At 44.1% G+C, this 6,939-nt stretch overlaps 1 non-coding gene across 1 annotated transcript; it reads left to right on the top strand.

The window, feature by feature from the left end:
* The first annotated feature begins 734 nt into the window (after nucleotides 1-734).
* On the top strand, nucleotides 735-809 carry Trnas-cga (transfer RNA serine (anticodon CGA)). Its single transcript has one exon. It is a non-coding gene; the product is annotated as a tRNA-Ser (tRNA).
* Nucleotides 810-6,939: the final 6,130 nt, after the last annotated feature.

Consider the following 6,939-nt stretch of genomic DNA (forward strand, 5'->3'; position numbering starts at 1 on the left):
GTACACCACGTACATATGCAGCATAGCGGTCACCGTCCCAGCAAGTACATAATCGGTGCAGAATAACTGTTGTTTGTGCTTCAGCAGGTGGTACGGGGCAATTCGGTATGATAGACAGGAAAGCGATCACAGTAAATATGTTGAGTTACGTTTGAGCGTCCACTGAGATTTTTTGAAAGTGCTAGTCAGAGAGTAGGTCTTCTGTTTCTTAACGTTAATCACCTTCAGCCAACTTCATGTCCGTTTAATAAAAGAGGGGGTGGTCTAAAGAAAGTCAGAATTGTGTTCTGCCAGTCTCGAAATTACGTTTACGGTGGAATCTGCCATCGTATATTCCACATGAAACTTCCTGGCGGATTATAACTGTGTGCCGGACCGAGACTCGAAGTCGGGACCTTTGCCTTTAGTGGGCAAGTGCTCTACCAACTGAGCTACCCAAACATAATTCACGCCCTGTCCTCACTTCTTTGCTTCTGCCAGGTCCCGAGTTCGAGTCTCGGTACGGCACACAGTTTTATTCTGCCAGGAAGTTTCACACCAACGCATACTCCGCTGTAGAGTGAAAATCTCATTCTGTAACATCCCCCAGGCTGTGGCTAAGCCATGTCTCCGCAATATCCTTTCTTTCAGGAGTGCTAGTTCTGCAAGTTTCGTAGAAGAGCTTCTGAAAAGTTTGGAAGGTAGGAGACGAGGTACTGGCAGAAGTTAAGCTGTGAGGACGGGGCGTGAGTCGTGCTTGGGTAGCTCAGTTGGTAGAGCACTTGCCCTCGAAAGGCAAAGGTCCTGAGTTCGAGTCTCGGTCCGGAACATAGTTTTAATCTGCCACGAAGTTTAATACCAGAGCACACTCCGCTGCAGAGTTAAAATTTCACTCTGGATATATTCCACATGGTTTTCACAGCAGGGTCGTATTAATCATTTTAGGCGCGAGAACTTCATCGGGAGAACAAAATTAGGCAACCACATATACACATGCTACAGGTTTCAAACCCCACGGCGGTTTACATAAAATAAAGGCGATCTTTGTTCAGGATGGCCACAAAACTGGAGCTTTTGTAAGTAGCTGGCAACTTATCCTTTCAGCACTTAGACTGTTGCTGACTAAGTTTCTAGGAAGACTGACCAGTAGCTCAGTGATAAAATTGGATTTCAAACGTATCTAAGTACAACTAGCTTAGTTACAACTGCAATTTGTGCATTATAAATTCACACAATGGAATTAATTGTACATCTTTTTCCTTTTCAGTATTTTTTGTGACTTCTGACCCCATACATTTTTTTCCGAAGTTGTTTCCGCTGTTGTTTGTGTTGGATACAAGTTTTTCGTTTCATTACCACTGAATTTCGCGTGGCTCATAGTGACACAAAGATAGACGCTGAAATGTGTTAGTAACGAAAGGATAACGTTGTAGGAATAGGGGCGTGAAATGTCAGAAGATTGAACGTGGTTTGGAAGCTAGAAAATCTGAAAAGGGAAACAAAAAGGCTCAGTCTAGATATGGAAGTGATCAGTGGAGTGAAACAGAAAAAAGACGAGGATTTCTGATCAGATAAGTATAGGGTAATATCAACAGCGACCGAAAATGTTATAACGGGCGTAGGATTCGTTATGAATAGGAAGGTAGGGCAGAGAGTGTATTACTGTGAACAGCTCAGTGATACTATTGTTATCAGAATCGACAGCAAATCAACACCGTCGACGATAGTTCACGTACACATGCCAACGTCCCAAGCTTAAGATAAAGAGAGAGAGAAGGTATATGAGGATATTGAAAGGGAAATATATAGTATGTAAAGGGAGATGACAATCTAATAGTCATGGGGGACTGGAATGCAGTCGTAGGGGAGGAGCAGAAGAAAATGTTAGAGGAAAATGAGACAGGAGAAAGAATAACTGAGTTCTGTAATAAATTTCAACTAGCAAAAGCGAATACTCTCTGTTCAAGAATAACAAGAGGAGGAGGTGTACTTGGAAAAATCCGGGTGATAAGGGAAGATTTAAGTTAGATTACATCATGGTGAGATAGAGATTCCGAAATCAGATACTGAATTGTAAGGCACACCCCGGGGCTGGTATAGTCTCTGATCACAATGTATTAGTGACGGAAAGTAGGCTGAAGTTAAAGTCATTAATCAGGAAGAATCAATATGCAAAGATGTGGGATATGGAAATACTAAGAAATGACAAGATACCTTTGAAGTTCTCTAAGGCTATAGATACAGAACTAAGGGATAGCTCAGTAGGCAGTACAGTTGAACAGGAGTGGACAACTCTAAAATGGGCAATTACACAAGGAAAAGACAAACATAAGTACAAAGAAAGTAACTGCAAAGAAACCAAGTGTAACAGAAGAAAAACTTCTGTTGATCGATAAAAGAAGAAAGTACAAAAATGTTCGGGAAAATCCAGGAATGCAGAAATACTGGTCGCTGCGGAATGAAATAACTAGGAAGTGCAGGGTAGCTAAGACGAAATGGTAACATGAAAAATCTGAAAAATCGAAAAAGAAATGATTGTCAGATTGGCTGACTGAGTATACCGGACAGTCAAAACAAATTAAAAGTAAGTGTGGTGTCACCGCCAGAGACCACACTTTCTAGGTGGTAGCCTTTAAATCGGCCGCGGTCCGGCAGTATACGTCGGACCCGCGTGTCGCATCTACCAGTGATTGCAGACCGAGCGCCGCCACACGGCAGGTCTAGAGAGACTTCCTAGCACTCGCCCCAGTTGTACAGCCGACTTTGCTAGCGATGGTTCACTGTCTACATGCGCTCTCATTTGCAGCGACGACAGTTTAGCATAGCCTTCAGCTACGTCATTTGCTACGACCTAGCAAGGCGCCATATTTAGTTACTATAATCATGTACCGTCAAGAGCGACGTTCATCATAAATGGATTAAAGTTAAGTATGAAACTAATTACGTCCGCTTTCTGAATTCTCATTCCTTGTCATGTTGCAGACCTCACGTCAATATGGTTCTTCCCTCCTCACTGCAGCCTGCGTGAGCTAAAACGCGTGCATTTCGGCCTCCACTCGTAACACGGTGTTGGCGCTTCTGCTAACACAAAAGTAAGGGTGGTAAGTTTAAAGTGCAACAGGAATTCCACACTAAAATTCTCATTATGCTCAGTAAAGAATTGCCGAAGAAAAAAAAAAATGCGGTGCATTACTTTCTGGGCAATACTTGTATAACGCATATTCAAGAAATATGAGCACATCCACATTAAAGGCTTAGAAAACCAAAATAGGCGCTGGAGTGTCAGGAAAATGTACTGAAGTTAGCAGGCAAACCTGATTTGAATTTCGGTGCCAAGAGCACAGGCTAGAATCAAATTAGCCATAAATGGAATGGACTCCTTGAGGGAAAAGAAAGCAACGATGCACATTCGTCACCAACAGTTCGCACCAGGGACAAGGGTGTCATAAGCTACAGATGGACAGATTTCCTCGTGATGTCTCAGATTGGATATCAAGTGCACAGTTAAAGATTCACTCAACCAACATCCAGGTATAACGAGCGAAAAGAGATGAGAGATGGAGACAAGGTGGCACTTTTACAGTTTTACTGGGAAATACACGTGAAATTAGCCATGTATTCCGCGATCAGAGTGGCAGAGAAGGCGGAACTGAAGGTAGCGTTGCTGCGTAATATTTCTGCGTAACGCCCAAGTATTCTCGCCAAACCCTGGCTCTATACAGGACTTCCAGTCCCGTCTGTTTTATGCCGTACCACAGCTGTGTTACGTGTGTGTACGTGCAGAAGTAGTTAGCACTAACCAGTATGTGTTGCGTTTCATGTGTATTGTTACCAGTATTTAGTCTGAACGAATGCTGAACGGCTGACTACACGAATATAAATATTATCGCTGTTCCCTTCACCATGGTTCCAAGGACATGTTTCTTTATAAAAAAAGAGACATTCTGCCTCACTAAATTGCTATAAGAATATATAATCAATTAAATACACAGCTCTGGAGTTCAAGTGTAATCTTATTTAATTTTTTCGCGTTGTAATTCCTTATTTCACAGCGCATCACGGGACATGGATTGAATTTAATTTTTCTCATTTGTACAGTTATTGTGTTTCTCATAGCATCACGGTGCATAGATTGAAAGTAATTTTTCTCAGTTGCAAACTTAATTAAGTTTTTTTACACTGTTGAGGTTGAGCCGTGGTAAAAATTGCTGTTTTGAAGAGCGCGTCGTAGCGCGCAGTGTGAAGCAGTCGCCCTCCGTTTCTGGCGGTGGCGCCGCTGTGGCAGTCGCAGCTTTGGTGTCTCCCTCTGGTGGGAAAGGGCAAAGGCGGCCTGTTCACGTGCATTTAAGGGGCGCTATGAGCTCACCAGTGGGTCAGTCTCTCGTCCCCAGCTTGCTAGTCTATCTCTCGTCCGCACTTGTTAGGCAGTTTGTGTCTCTCTGTCGTTCGGAGTGCTAGTGTGTTTGCCGTTCGGATCAACCTTCAAAGCCGGCAAAATGAGTCTTTCCACTCCGCCAGTAAGAGAACTCAGCGAGTGGTCGATCGGTCGGGTCTTAGTTCCTGCTTCTGTGTCTGCTCGTTAGGCCGCCAGTCTAGTCGAGTTTACTCAGACGATGGTCATTGGCGATTAGCTCGATCAGTTGGTCTGTCGCGCACTGAGACACAACATGACTTCTCCGTCTTGAGCGTCGGCGCATGTGAGGTCGCCACGTGAGTCCAGTGGGCCGCGACGTATAGCGAGGGGTAGTGACTTGGCGGTCGACACGAGAGTAACAGGAGTCAACCCACGACATCGGTCTGGCCGGTGCGAGCTGCGACGCGGTGAGACAGGAGATCGGCGCGCCTTCCTGCGTCCGTTGAAGCGGCTGGCAGCGGACGGTCCGGGAGAGCGATTTGGGGGTGCTGCGCCAGGTCTTCTCGAGAAATCGCAGTTTATTAGAAGTTAAGTGATTGATGATATCTTGTTTGATTGACTCTTGTTAAATTCTACTTGTTTTCTTGGTGAGGTCACCAGCCGTTTTGCTTTGAGGTCGCCCCACCAATCTTCTCCGTTTGCCCACCCGCGGGAAGGTGGTTGTTTATAAATTGGGTGGTCCGTTTTTCCCTTGTGGAGTAGGGGCGGGTTAGAGCAACCTGCGGTTCGGGTTACTCGGTAATCTCCCTATCAATCTACCATACGTTAATAGCTGCCTGTGTCATGTTTGTCGGATTTGGTGTGTTCAGATTTATTTCGTGGAGTGTAACGGCCTAATACCTGAAATATGTTTTGGTCTTTGGAAACTTTGATATTATTGGCTATGATCTTGAAAGGCGGTATCTGTGTACTGTAGAGCATCTTAACTATTGTTTGGCCAACCTTGCAGAATTTTATATAAGATTGCATTTCATGGGCTTTTTTTTAAATGATCATTTTAGTATATAAAGTTGCCACCCTTTCACCGTAAGACTTTCCTTAGAAGTTAAAATCAAGTTGCACCTTCGGTGGTAAGATTAATATTTTAATTGTTAGTGTTTTGTACCATTTCCATCCCTGCTACGGGGGTGCATAGTTTGTGTGCTTGTGTAAATTGTTAAAACTCTCAGTTTAAAGTTATCTGGTGTGTTGCAGATTTGCTCCAGTGTAGTCTTTCAGACGCTGTTGTGAGCGGTCGTAACTATGGCCGTGTCAAAAGGGAGCGGCAAGGTTCTCTGGCCGAATGCTCATACAGCCAAAACTTGTTTCTATCTGTCTCTGAATAAACTGTAACTTTGATTTTTAGAGTGTGGTTTCTGAATATACTTTTAAATCTGTTTCTTTTAAAAAATGCTTTTAGGCACTATTTAAGTTTAACAAATTCCCATTTGTTAAAAGGAAGTTGGTTATGATTTCATCAGTTACTCCCTGACAACTACTTCCATGCTTACATAGTGTGATTAAATATGTTAATGTTCTTGATGAATCGCTAGTAAATAAAATAAAGTCTTAAGAATATTCTTTGAAAATAAATCACGGTTCAGAGGTACTGTCTTACTCTACTTCACGGTAATTAGACTACAGTTATTATAGTGCCGAAATTGTAGCGCTCATAGGGCAATGTACTGTAACGTTTTTCTCATTACTCAATAGGTCAGTTTTGTTTTGTTTTCGCTTATTTGTTCTGTCTGCCTTTTGCCGACGAAAGTTCGGATAACCGTTGGTATAAATATATCTCGTGTCTAGTTTGCGAGAACAGCTCTGATTTCGCAAGACGATGTCACACACGGAATACCAACGTAGAGGGCGCCGTCTTTCGCCCTGAAACGCGGCACTTAGTGATTGCTGTGAACGGGGAGCCCCGCGGTCATCCACCGGTACGCCTGAACCGATTAGTGCAGACGCCGCCCAGAACGAAAATGGCCGTCCAGCCCCTTTATTGGGGGAAGCAGCCGCTCGTCTACCTGGACACACTTCCACAGCGCCGGGCCCGAGAGGAGAGCAGACAGTCACCAGTGCTCGGCGCTAGGGGGCCAGCAACACCTTAAGCCGTCGGCAGACGGACCGTGCTGTCGAACGTTAACGCTGAACGTGCCAAGTTCAACGTGCTGCTGAACGCCCAGGAACGATGCGACTTGTGCATGCGGTACGTGGGCGCCAACGTTGTATACGCGATCGCAACGCACTCCAGCGGCAGTTGAGGGATGTTTCTAGTTCATAAATCACACTGATTACTCAACGGGCGAGCGTAAAATTCCCACGTTAGCTCTATTAAAACGCGCATTTCCTACTTCGTCCACGAAAGGGAAAATACCGTGTCCAATCAATAAGGGCAAAGGATTATAAAAGTTCCATTACAAGCAGTGCGGTACAAGTTTGGAATACTTCTCCGCATAAGATGAACGTTACTTCATCATTACCACATCTTAGTAAAATCACAAGTTGAGTCTTACTTGGTAACTGTTCCTACACAGCAGCAGAATCTTTGCATCATGTGAATTACAAAG

The sequence above is a fragment of the Schistocerca gregaria genome, chromosome 7, assembly GCF_023897955.1.
Source record: "Schistocerca gregaria isolate iqSchGreg1 chromosome 7, iqSchGreg1.2, whole genome shotgun sequence".
NCBI classification, from domain to species: Eukaryota; Metazoa; Arthropoda; class Insecta; order Orthoptera; family Acrididae; genus Schistocerca; species Schistocerca gregaria.